Consider the following 14,193-nt stretch of genomic DNA (forward strand, 5'->3'; position numbering starts at 1 on the left):
CCACTGCATCCAATTTATATGTCTAGAAATGGAAAACTTCAAGTTATTCTGGTTTCAGTTATAGCTTACAAGAAGCCTTGGGGAAGCCAGGTCTTCAGACAATGCAGCATGGCTTACTCTATCATCTGTAAAAAATTGTAACGACAAGCGTTGCCGGGAAAACCACCAAAATGTTATGAAATACAGTTATGTGGCAAAAATATGGTTATTTGTAACGTCATTCACCTTCCTGTTTCTTTTCTTTTCTGCTTTTATTTTTTTCAACTTTTCTGCTACAGTTCTCAGTAACAGTGGCCTTTATATTTCTGCAGGATCCATGTTTTGGTCAACGGCTGAGCTCAGTTCATTACTATGGTGCATCTTCACAGTATGTGGTCCGTGACTTATGATTCAAACTGTTCCCAAAACAGAATTTTACCTTGGCTTTTCTATGGTACTCCCCATGGCAAGGCCTGAATAGCAATTAACTTTCACAACCTGCAAGCAAGGCAGAAGCATTCCTTCCGTTCTGCAGAAGGGCAACAAGGCCACAAATTTATTAAGATCGAAAGTTCTCTCGCTTCAGGCTTCACAACTGGGCACTGGTTGTTTTTTCCTTGTGTGCCCGGTACTGCATGCCATCACTTATGATCATAGCACAGCTCCAAGAAATTCAGTTATAGCTGAAAGAGCTCCCATCTTAGACACCATAAATGGCATGCAGGAAATTCCTTGCCAACTGTGACAAGAACGATTTGAAACCCCTCACCTAACATCACATAGGATTTCTATGGCAAGAAAAGGAAGAAAATCCATCTCTATAGGCTGATATTCAAGGATACAATCAAGAAACTATAATTTCTCTCCTTGCAGCTATCTATCTGATTCACTATGTGTATTTAAAAGAATACAGACAACAAGACAAGACACTTACAGGGAATAATGTCATTTGTTAACATTTTCCTCACTTCTCTTTTATATAGGCCCATCCTGCACACAGGTCACAAATCCTGAGAAAAGGGTAGCATCTGATCACACAAGTAGGCTGTAATAATAAGCACATGTGTAGTGGAGCACGCCGAAGTTATATAAACAAATTAACTCTGTCATTTTCTAGCTTTTTCACATTTGGAGTCTTTTTTGCAACTTCACTGTCTTTTCACATGGGTATACTTGTTTATTTGCTTAGCATTGTGTGTGTGCGTGGTTGCCATGGTTTTTTTAAGAGGGCAAAGTAGGAAAAAGAGAATTTATCCCAAGGCATCAGTGTGATCATCTGTAGGGTTGTAACCTTCACATCAGCCACACAAACCTCTGCTGTTTCAGATGGTTGCCTTCAGAAAGGCTGATAGCAGGAATAGCCTGTCATTGTTAACACAGATCAGATTTAGAGGTCAACAAGATTAGCACTATTTTTCTGACTGCTCTGAATATTGTAGAAAAGAGTCTACATATTTCATGAAAGACAGTCCTGACCAAACTGTTTTGTCCTGTTAGACAAGATTTGTTTGGAGCAGCTTCACAGTTCAGTTTTGTAGGCATTCTGTTCCTAAAAGACACCTTCAGCTGATCTCAAGCAACTGTGGCCCTTCCCCCAAGGGCACATGCTCTTGCCTGCATAACCCTCTGTTTCACCACATACACGGATGTGCTACTTGCTCCACCTTTTATGCCCTTCATATCTATCTCCTCCTTTCATAGTGGAAAGATGGAGGTAGAAGAGAGGATGTGGTGTTCCCACAAGAGCTACAGGGACATCGGGTATTGTTGGAAAAGAGGGACCAAGGTACCTTTTTGCAAGAAAAGATTCCAGATTGCACTAGTTAATCCTCCATTTGCAGACTCTTATTTTCTTCATATAAAACATTTTTACTAAATTGGCTTCTTAGTAGGGTTTGCTGCAACAAAACTCAAATGAGACTAGCCTTTTCCACAGGACAGCAAGGAAAAGTATGTTTGAGCACAGCAGAAGTGGGTCTGAAATTCAGCCAACATTAAGCATCCTACATTGTTTGTCAGACAGGAAGGCTTGCTCATTCCTGTGTTCAGGCCCTCTTTTCTGGAGGATCGTTTTCTTGAAAAAAAGGAAAACAAAACACAAACCCAAACAGAAATAATACAAACCCCACAAAACAGTAACTCCCCTCCCCCGATAGCAATGGTCGTTGGTTACTGACCAAAGGTTGTCTCAGCTCTGTCCATCTGCCTGTGTTACTGATACAGATTAATGATTTGACAGATTACTGTGTTTTAATAATATCCGAACTGTAATCCAAACCATGTTAGAACTTCAAAATTGCAGCACAAAGTTATCTAGGTGCCTTAATTTTCTTTCTCAAAGAAGCTAAAGGTCAAGTCAATAAAAGGTTAAGCTGACTAGTATGAATTGTTATAATATGCTTCTTAACCTGTCACAAGATCAATAATTGGTGTCATCATTCATTTTCTAGAACTAAAGATACTCAGACTATTATTCTAATACGAGAGAAAGAAAGTATATCAAATTCCTGCTGTTTCTATTCTATTAAATTTGGAAGTTTAGAACTCAAGTGAGTAAAAGAAAATAACCCAATGAAATCAAAACTCAAACTCTCTGTCCTGCATAGAAAAGAAATGACCATTTGATTAATGACATATTGGAAAGCTATAGTACTTTCTGAGGAGTTTAAAGTATGGCATTGAAATAAACTGGGTTTTGCAATGAATTTACCTTAGTGATCTTTGAAGTTATAAGAGTGTTTCACTTTCCTTTAACGCCTGAATACTTTTTCTCGGTTGGTATTTTTTTAACTCATTATAGCCTTTCAGAAGAATGCTATGGGCCTGGTTCCCCAGCACTGCATATTTGCAGAGAAGAAAAATTACAATAGAAAAAAGTGGATGTTAAGTAGTAGTATAACACTTTTAGGAGGTGCCATTTCCTTCCTGTTCATTTTGCTCACTGTTTTTAAAAAAAACTCCTTATTCAACAGATGTGAATGATCCTGCTTGCTTCAAGTCAGCATGCAGCCTAGCTAAGTGTTCACTCTTTCATAGTAGCATCTGAGTTTTGCTTTCTGTATTGTTCACTTTGCTTCAGCTAAAGGTCATACAGAATTGGCTTCTCTGCACTTAAAAGGATTTCCCAGGAGAGCTGTATGGGCCAATACTGCCAGGGATGACCAGGTTTTATACTGTCAAAAGCTTTCTTTTGATACGGTAACTTAAAATATTCCCTCACGTGGCACTGGTCACAAACAGAAAGGCAGAGTATGGGTATCTTTAGTAGGACATATATATATGCATAGTTGCAGACTTAGGCATACAGCTTTTTAAGCAGTAGATGAAATAAGGGAAGAAAGAATGAATTCATATCATGCCAGAAAATTAAAAAACTAAAGCCAAGCCAGTTCTGCAAGACTGAGTCTGAAATTCTATACCTCTGGAAGGCAATGCCGTAAAAGACTCGAAATAACAGCAGCTCTGTAGAAGATCTAAATGGGTCCTCAGTAAAATTCTGTAGATGACATAATCTGTATCATGAGATTTTGAATAAGCAAATGTGAAATAGTGAGATATGAAAAATGGTAAATGCATTGTAGTGAATACTAAAATGTAACAGAAAAAATAAGCTCCCTGCAATAAAACAAGGCCATATGGCAAAATAGCATAGATTAACTAAGAAAGCCTTAGGAAATTGATCCAAATTTGATGCTACTACCATGTAATATTTTTAAGTCTGTATTGTCCTCTTACAGACCTGACAAGCCTCAAGCCCTTTCAGGCAAAAATCCCAATCCACCACGCAATCACTGAAAGAAAAACAAGCAGCGAGACAGTTTGGTTTGGCAGACTTGTGGATGATACACAGACTGAGGCATAGCTTCACTCTGCATCAGTAGTATGGCATCTAAAATAGCAGTATCAAGTGTTAGGATTTGATTTCATGTTTCCCAGATGTGTAATGGAAGTAGAGCTGTGCAAAAGCTATTTACTCAGAAATAAAAAACTCTGTTGTAGCAAAGGAGTCTCTCTAAAGTTCATACAAATCTGGTTATTAGTTTTAGTTATCCACTCAAAAAAAGTTTCTTTTACACATTTGTGTAGTACTTGACTGTAATTTCAAAATATTTTTTTGAACAATTTCCTTCATGTAGCTATAAAGGACTAAAAGAATAAAACCTAAAAGCAATTTTATACAAGCAAAATGTTTTTTTGTTGTTTGGTTTTTGGGTTTTTTTTGACAGCTACAAAATATTTTGTTCTTTTCCTTTAACAAAAAAGAAAAATATTTCTTAATAAGTCCACAAAAACATAGTCATTACTACGGGTATGCTGACCCATCCAGCTCTGACAGGTTCCAGACCTGGGCCTATGTCCCCAGAATTTTTGAGACGGTAGAAATTCACACTTCATTTCATAAAATTTCAGTCTACCTTGAACCCAAACATGGGATCACTATTTCCATTTCTGAATGGAACAAAAGTCTTTTTCGAGTGGTCATAGCACAGAAACCATAACCACCAGTTATAACTGATACTGCACCAGCTAAAAATAGAAGATTCAACAAAAACTCATATCTGAGGGACCTAAGAGGCCACTAAGAACACTGAAATACATTCTGTGCTAGATTTACTATAGCTGGATTTTAGTATATCATTTGATATAGGGATTCTGCCTTACAAACTTAATTCAGATTGGCTTGCATATGACCATAGTTACTTGGACAATAAATTGGTTGAAAAAATCTGTAAACAAAAAGTAGTGATAAATGCTACCATATGAAGTTGGAAAACCATACAGTATAGTGATATAGAGATTAATGTTCAGTAGAGCCTCTTAATTTTCATCTTTGTTCAGGCAATGGGCAGTAAGTACCCTTTTTTTATATATACATATATAAGAAATTTATGTACTCACACACACAGAATAGTGAACTGGGAAATCTTGTAAATTATAGTGAAGAGAGAACAATGCTATAAGGGGATCCAAAGTCTGAAAACAGATGGTACATCTGTCATGATTTAATCCCAGCCGGTAACCAAGTACCATGCAGCCTCTTGCTCACTCCCCTTTCACCCAGAGGGATGGGGAAGAGAATTGGAAAGAAATGTAAAACTTAAGGGCTGAGATAAGAACAACTTAATAATTGAAATAAAATGAAACAAAACTACTACTACTACTACTACTAGTAGTAGTAGTAGTAGCAACAATGAAAAGGAGGGAGAAGGGAAGAGGACTGAAATCCAAAGGGAAGGGAGAAAAGAAACCAAGTGATGCACAGTACAGCTGCTCACCACCTGCTGACTGATGCCCAGCCAGTCCCCAAGTAACAACCAGCTTGCTCCAGCCAACCCCTCCACTCCAACTTTATATACTGAGCATAACATCCCATGGTATAGAATACCTCTTTGGCTAGTTCAGGTCAGCTGTTCTAGCTGTATCCTCTCCCAATTTCTTGTGCCCCTCCAGTCTTCTCACTGGCAAGGTCTGAGAAACTGAAAAGTCCTTGACTTAACAACAACCAAAATCATCAGCATGTTAATAATATTGTTCACTCATGAAATCCAAAACACAGCACTGCACCAGCTACTAAGAAGAAAGTTAACTCTATCCTAGCTGAAACCAGGACAACATCTTAGGAAATGAGAAGCTTATGTCAAATATTCACTAGTAAGAAATCTAGAATACAGAGATCCAGAAGGCAAAGTTAAGGGGTAGCACCGAACGCTACCTTAGAAACAATTTTCAGTACTGTATGCTAGTAAGAAGTGCAACACAATCTGGGAGATGCACATACTGAGGTGATATACAACACAGCAAAGCAAACGAGACTGGCCAAGATGCTCCTGGAATATCACGTTCAGTTCTGTGCTCCTTAGTATCTAATACTGACAAATTAGTAGTAATTCAGAGGAGAAAAAAACCCTGCTGCTTAATGGTGGTAATATCTAGGCCAGAGTTCTACTGAAGTCAATGACAGGCACCTACATACCTTTGAGGATCAGGCCCTCAATCTCATGTAAAAGGATTTGCTTATGAAGAAAGATTAAAAGGTCTAAATATGAACAGCTCAGCTAAGCTCTGACTAAAGGGAGACGTGATAACTGCCTATAAATATTTGAAGGGTATAAACATTAAGAAGGGCAATGAATTATTTAGATTGGTACAAGGGATATAACGAGGAGTAATGGGATGAAATTAAGAAAGTGAAAATTTAGGCTGCTCCCTGACAGCGAGGTATATTTCATCTGTGAAATAATTTACACTGAACATCATGAAAAACTTCTTCAATGTGAGGCGTATTAACCTGTTATAGTCTCCTAAACAGTAGTGGCAGAAGTCCCATCTTCTTTTGGGGGTTGCTAAAATTAGATGAAACAAACTATGAGAAAATAAATAGAGGACTATCTTGCATTGGCCAGAAGACTTTTCGAATGACCTAGCTAATAAATCTATTCCCCCACCCCAACTTCTCAGACCCCTGTTAGCTTTTCTATCCAAGAACAACACAGCACTTCCAGCACAATCTCTGCAACCAAGTAAGAAAGAGAATACAATCTTGGGAAGCGGATACAATTTGCTTAGAGAAAGAAAGCATCATACTCACCTTTAATTACAACTGTTATCCAGCCAGTACAAGGTAGAACAGGGTCCTGAGAGGAGCACACCAGCGTTTGCAGTCAGCATTATGATAGATTCACAATTAAGACAGTGATGGGGAGTGGGAGAGAAGGACTAGCTAGAAGATAAACTTGTACATCACAGAAATACTATTTAGGAGGCAATCTCATGCCTCTAAGGTTGGCATGCAAAACTTTGCAATTTCATCAGTTGGCTTGTGTCTGTTCAAGCATGACATGCCATAAGTGAAACCCATCTAGTTAGAGCATGACCTTGTCCATTCGCAAAACGATGCAGTGCTGTGGAAAAGAGGGTGTGCACTACCCCAAGGAATTTCATTGTAACTGTAGAAAAAAACAGCTTCAAGGTCTAAATAGAGCTGTCTTTCATCTCTGCCAGCAGTGCTCAGCTAGTACTGCAGCTTACAAAGTTCCCATTTCTGCTCTTTCCATGATGGATTTACCATCATAGCATCACTGTTTCTTGAGTCAAACTTAGGAGGGAATTCAGCAAATAGGCTTTCAGGCAGACAGTAATTTAATTAATTAAAAGCAACCACAGAAGAAGGCTGGGTATCTCAGGAGCACATGGGGGAAAAGATGTGAGACGATTCCTGGTGAAGAGAATGTATTGGTTTTCATGGCAAGGTGTTGGTAGCAGGGGGCACAGGGGTGGCTTCTGTGAGAAGCCGCCAGAAGCTGCCCCATGTCCGATGGAGCCCATGCCAGCCGGCTCCAGGATGGACCCACTGCTGGCCCAGGCCGAGCCCATCAGCCACGGTGGTGGTGCCTGTGGGATAACGGATTTAAGAAGGGGGCGGAAAATTATGAGCAACAGCAATTGCTGCTGGGGAGAGGAGTGGGCCTGTGTGAGAGCAGCAGCCCTGCAGCCCCCAGGCCAGGCCCGGAGCGGCAGGAGGGGCTCCAGGCCCGGAGCAGGGGTTCCCCCCCAGCCCGCGGTGAAGCCCAGGCTGAGGCAGGCTGTCCCCTCAGCCCCGGGAGCCCACGGTGGAGCAGATCCCCCCCGCAGCCCGTGGGGACCCCACGCCGGAGCAGGGGGATGCCCGCAGGAGGCTGTGACCCCGTGGGCAGCCCGCGCTGGAGCCGGCTCCCGGCAGGGCCTGTGGCCCCGCGGAGGGGTGAGCCCAGGCCGGGGCAGGGCTGCTGGCCGGGCTGTGACCCCGCGGGGACCCGCGCTGGGGCAGGTCATGGGGGACCGTGTCCGTGGGAGGGACCCCGGGCTGGAGCAGGGCAGGGTGTGAGGAGCCTCCCCCTGAGGGGGCAGGAGCGGCAGGGACAGCGTGTGAGGGACTGACCCCAGCCCCATGCCAGTGTCCCTGCACTGCTGGGGGAGCAGGGAGAGAAACCGCCAGGGAAGCTCAGACCGGGAAGAAGGGGGGGGCGGGGGGGTGAGGTGGTTTTATTTCTCATTATTCTACTCTGATTTGATTGGTAATAAATTACCTTAAGTTTTCCCCAAGTCAAGTCAGTTTTGTCCATGACGTAACTAGTGAGTAATGCCTCCCAGACCTTATCTCGACCCAGAAGCCTTTCATTACATTTCCTCTCCCCTGCCCAGCTGAGGAGGGCAGTGATAGAGCAGCTTCCGTGGGCACCTGACATCCAGCCAGGGTCAACCCACCACAGAGAGATGGGAAAAATATTTAGCTATTTGAATTCCACTGTAGGAGAAAAATGGTTCCACTTTTAAATAATTCCATTACTTTTTATAGTCAATTAAAATGGAAGGCAGTGATATTCAGCATATCTCAAGAATTCATCTCAATGAAATGGATCCTGAAGTTTTTAGAGCGTTCATAGGCTTAGTCTTGCACTACTGAGAGTAAGGAACCATATCAGAACCATATCACTCATCAACTCAAAACACTTAGGTTAACTCTTCAGCGTACAAAAAGTGACACCTAACTCCCAGTTTTAAGATGTGTGTATTTGTGTGTGTCAATTAATTTTTAATCACTTCTCTAAATACTACATTTTCAAGACAAGAAAGAATCTTTAAAGACTGGCATGAATTTCCAGCAACTAAAATGGTCACAGACAATTTTTTCCCCCACATTAGAGACCAGCAGCAGACCTCAAATGACTCAAACTCCATGCTAACTCGAGTACCACCTACTAAGTCACAAATATGCCTTTCTCTATCAAAACAAGTTTTGACCAAGCTAAATACTTTCCATTTTATGATACCTGACAAACACAAGACATCATTATTACAGTTTAAGGACAATACCCAGTGCTCCAACCTAATTAATCCTGACTGGACTGCTAGCAGGAGTTTGCCTTTCAGCTGTACTCTAGACCAAGTATCAAATTTTTTTGTACACTCACTCCTATTCTAAAGAACCTGTGGACCAAAGCTGTTTATTAAACGCTTTTTCTTTCATTTTTCTTTCATAGAAAAGTAAGCATGTTGAGGAAGACATAGCTGAAATTAACTCAGTAACAGTTAAGACTATATATTGCAGGAAGAAGAGCAAGCAAACCTACTGAGAGTTTTTGCCTTATAATGGGTGCAGTTAGCATAGTTTATTTTCATTCTACAGCAGTAACTTGTATGTAGTGCTCTGACACAGTATTTTTGTAATCATTTACATGTGCATTTAAAAATTGGAATCAACTACACTTGTATGAACAAAACTTGTCCTGACTCATATTTATGCAGTCCCAGAGAATTCAGTGAGCCAAATTCCACGCCTAGTTGTACCAGCATTAATCCAGAGGACTTAATTGGTCTCCATGGCTTTGCTCCAGAGCATGGAATATACCTTAGCATAACTTCATAGCATAGAAATCAGGATGGGGCATGTCTTCTGCAGTAAAAAGTAAAATAGGACCTTTCGGATTAGTTTATGCTATTTTTGCAGTTTTACTTTCTGACTCCAAAATTTGAGATACTGTGAACAACAATGCTCAGCAGATTTTCTTTATTTTCAACCTGTATTTTGTGTTAAAAACACACAAACAAACCAACCACCATCACCTTGCAGACCAACATAAATAGCTAATGCTTTATTCTAAGTGGAGATTACAGAAAGTAGTACTGGAAGGGACATCAAGATACTGTCCAATTCACTCTCTGCTCCAAGGCAGAGTCTGCTGTATATAAATTAGTCTTGACAGACATCTAACAAAAGCTGGGAAGCATCTGATAATTGAAATTATCAGCCTTGTTATATAAAATCCATTTCAGTGTTTAACTGCCCTTCCTGCTAGAAGGATAAATCTACAAAAGGATTCTATATTTAGAAGTTGGATTAAAGTGGGATTTACAAGTCCAGAACTGAGATCATCAGACCACCTGCCTGGCTGTCACCGACTTTAGAGGTACATCCCTTTTCCACATGAAAGTTACCCAGACACCTAAGACATGCATTTGTTCATACAGAGGAGCATCACACTGAGTGGTGACTCAGCATCTGGTTCATGCTTGCACAATGCTAGAGTCAGTCAACAGGAAAGGCAGCTGAAGGATGGAGAGACTCAGTCTAGAGCCCATGGTGTTGGCAACACCATCAGACTGATTTTTACAAACCTACAATGCCAACTACCACCTTCCTTCAAAATTAAAAGGATAGAGGAAGGAGAGAGAAGCAGTATAGCACTTAGGTACTCCCTCACTTTCTACTTCATGAAGCACTTTAAATCAGGGTTTTGGAGATGCATCTGCAATTTCCTTCTTCCAGTTAAAAAAGCACTCACCCACCAAGGTGGTGAATCCCAGTGTTGTTCATCCACTTAACAGGCTGGAAAACGAGCATAATTGAAGTTGTCTAAAAGCCACTACTCACAGCTAATTTTAGAATCACTGAAAAAAATCCCTTTTGAGAGACCATTATAGAGGCTTTGTGAGTCAAAGGGGCCTAGAAACTGCCTTTGGGAAGCCTGGTACTGGGAAACACCCCACCTTTGTGATCTACAACAACATCCATGGAACAGGGTGGTGACTGAAATAAGGACCACTTTGAGAGAGAAGAGCTCTTCTCTGGACCACAGAATTTGAAGATATCGTCAGTAAATTAAAATGACCCAGAATAATTGCAATCTAGGGATTCAGACACTCTTAGAGAGCAGGACGTAAGTTCAAGACCCCAAGGCACAGCATAATGCTAAACTTTCCCCTTCCCACTCATACTGGTAAGTGATCTTGTCTTCAAGTACAAAGCAAAGGAGCCCACATTACTTTCAGCCTTGGGGGCGGGGCGGGGAGGTTCTATTGTTGGGTTTGTTTCTTTAAAGAAGTGACTTTTGCACTATTGTTTTCATTTTTCTTTTACAAGGCATAGGTGCTTCATATCAGGACTGATTCTAGACAGTGAATTCCAAAGAGGGTAGAATGTTCCTTGAAAGCAAGAGATAGCAACTTGAATTTTTCACCCACTTCCCACAGTTGTATAAAACAACGCTGTCTCCAGCAGATAGCCTCTAGCCAATCCATATTGGCAGGTTTGAGGCAGTTCAGTGATAACTGGCTGATCCTGAAACTAATGCTTAAACCAGTCTGGAGATTGGTGGGTTTTGTCGGTCCCTATTTCTAAGACATCTAGCTTTCCCAAAGTGTTGCACAGGGAACCCTGATGTGTCTTGGTAAGGTTGGTAAGGTTATAGATTCCCCTGCACCAGTGAAACGCCTAAAACATTGATGTCATAGCACAGAGCCTAGTCTCTGTGTTGTATGCTATATTGTAATGGAAGTTCCAGAAATAAAACCTGACCAAGAAAAACTCTGGACTACTTCATTATAAAAAAACATTACAAACAAAGATAAATCAGCAGATTTATTTCAGAACTGAAACAAAATGCTAATAATTTTTAAAAATACATTGCTCCAGGAACTCATAACTTGAGTGCCTTTGTATATAGAGACTGTGCCTAGCAGCTCACACTAGGTGTTATCGGGAATGTTTCAACACAGTACTGACTTCAGCCATATTAGCTTTAAAGACCTAAGCACCATGTGAGGAATTGGCACGATAAACAGAAAATTCATAACAGGTGTATAATAGGCACTTCTGCAAAATGTTATGGACTTTTACCACTCTCACAGATGACGCATTTATAATAACTATATACAGATAACTACAAGTTTCAGTAAGTCCACTGTGTGTGATCTTTTCAGGTCTGAACCTGAAAGTGTTTAGTTTCACCCTCAAATAGAACCATGCTTTCCTTTTTTCAGAGACCAGAAAGATTAGTAGGAAAAAGTGTTTCTCTTATATATATTTCTGCTGATTTCTACATCTTTTCTCCCAGCATCATTAAATATCAGATATGAGTCGTTTGCTTCAACTAGGTATGATCTTAAAGGTCTTTTCCAACCTAAATTATTCTATGATTCAATGATCCTATGTTCAAGCTTTATATCAATGCAAAAATATATTTTCAAATTTATTTTGTGTTAACTTGTGTAAACAATGCTATATGTGACTTTTCTACATCAGTTCATCACTATGCAAAACCAAGACTTGATCAGTCCAGACAGTAAAAAGTATTAAAGTGACCAAGCTAAATATATCTCCTTTCCCACCTATTCTATGGATAATTATCAGTCTAGGAAAGGGGAAAGAAAAAAAAAAAAAAAAAAGAAAAAAAAAAGGCAAGAAAAAGCCTTTGCCATAGTGCTACAATGCAACAAAAATAGGATCAGTGCCTAAACCTCACAAGCAACCTTAGTTTAAGAAAAATCAAACCAAAATAACAAGCTTTTCTTTTGGTTGCAGCTAAAACTTGAGTTAGTCAGTGGGCAACAAACTGATCAATGGGTCTTGAGACAACAGAAAGTCTTTTTTTCCCTCTTATTCACTTTTTCTTAAGTTACAAGGATGCACCAGCTTGGGAGAATCACTACAGCGACTAAGCAATGAAAGAAAATCAACTGAAAAAATCCCTGTCCACTTCAAAGGGCAGTCGCTGGTATGACTGGTTGGGTGCCTGTCATCTACCCAGCACTGGACCGGGCTCAGGCTCAGCTAAGAATGTAAAAACTAAATTCATTTTCCCTGAGCAACTTTTATCCTTTCACAACAAAAAACCCATCCCTGTTCTCTCATAAAGATTTTAACTTGAGACAGTGACAGGTTTTAGACTCCCAGATCTCTACAGCAGCTGTTTTCCAGGAAGGAGATGGCAGTGGAATGCTTGCTTCTTACACCCAGCCAACTTTGGCAGCAGCTGAAGGAGTTAAAGAGCTGCCAGCATTGAGGACAGATCCTAGAGATGCACCTGACTGATGGAAATGCCTCATCCCTAGGAGGAAAACAAAGCTGTGAGCAAAACGCTGACCCGACCCCGTGGCAGAGGGAGTTTCAGCAGCTCAGCCTCGGCTCTGCTCTGGGCTCATGGAGAGAATTTACTCAGCTCAATGGCCCTGGCTTTGCCCTTTTTCCTCACCTCTGTGGAAAATAAAAGCAATTGCTAATTACCTCCAAAGGATAGTGTGAGACACAAGAGCTGAAAACTACCTTTTAAACACACACTTAAAGGAAAGGGCAACACAGTTTGAAGACCCATGTAGCAAATTAGACAATTACACATTTTTCCTGGACAATTGCACCTGATTTCTGTGTAGTCTAAGTTTGCCAATTAAAAACAAACCAACAAAAAAAACCCTTTCTACCTTCTTGGCAGGAAAGCCATCCTGGTGTGAAAACAAAGCATTCTTGTTTCCCAGCATTTCTGTCAGGGAAGCTCCAGGACTTCTGCTGTTGTTCAGACATTTCTCAAGCCACCAAGCAGAGACCATTCGGGGCTTTACCACTTCTCAGGATTTTGCCACTTGCTGCCAGTGTTTTCCAGAACACCAAAGAGCAAGGAAACCGATGGGGTTCAAACAGGCCTGGCACTGCAGCTTGAGGAATCTCCCTGCTGAGCAGGAGCAAGGAGCACCGAGCATGTGTGGGAACAGTGAGACATGTAAGAATGGGGAGGAGGTAAGAAGAGCTGGCCCCATCACATTAGGGCACCAGCTGACAACTACTTGCAGCTACACTCTCAGCAGCAGATGGCTTGGAGGCAGATGGGTGCAGAGACAGGAAAATAACCTGTGTGTATGAACCAATAAATGGAATTTGGGGATCATTTCACCCAGTCAAGACAGGAGTGTGATGTGTAGCACCAAGAAGCTCATCGCCATCCTAAAGACCTCAGTGCCCTTCTTCCCTGGAAGCCTGTAGTAAAAGGAGTTATTTTTCATCTAAACACAGCTTTTGACTAGTGCCAACATCATTATTTCCTAGTGGTTCACAACTATGAAATACGTGGCATGTTTCCAAGACGTGTACATGAGAGTTTAAGAGTCATTGGTTTTACAGAGGGAAGAATTTGAGAAAAGTGCAGAAAGGAATAAAATAAAATGTACAAGCTGAAAGAGCAAACATGACGTGAGGGGGAAAGAGAAAAAAGTACAAAAGGTCACGCATGGGTGAGGAAGAAGAAACAGGTCAAGAAGATAATTATGGTAAAGGTGAGGAAGCAACATTATGATCAGGAAACCCATAAATGTACTTACCGGAAAATGCATAAAGAAAATGGAGCCATGCCAAGAAAATTAAAAGGCTTCAAAAAGCAACTGAGAATGTGGGACCTGCCAAGCTAC

This window comes from Falco rusticolus, chromosome 6 (genome assembly GCF_015220075.1).
Source record: "Falco rusticolus isolate bFalRus1 chromosome 6, bFalRus1.pri, whole genome shotgun sequence".
Classification (NCBI taxonomy): domain Eukaryota; kingdom Metazoa; phylum Chordata; class Aves; order Falconiformes; family Falconidae; genus Falco; species Falco rusticolus.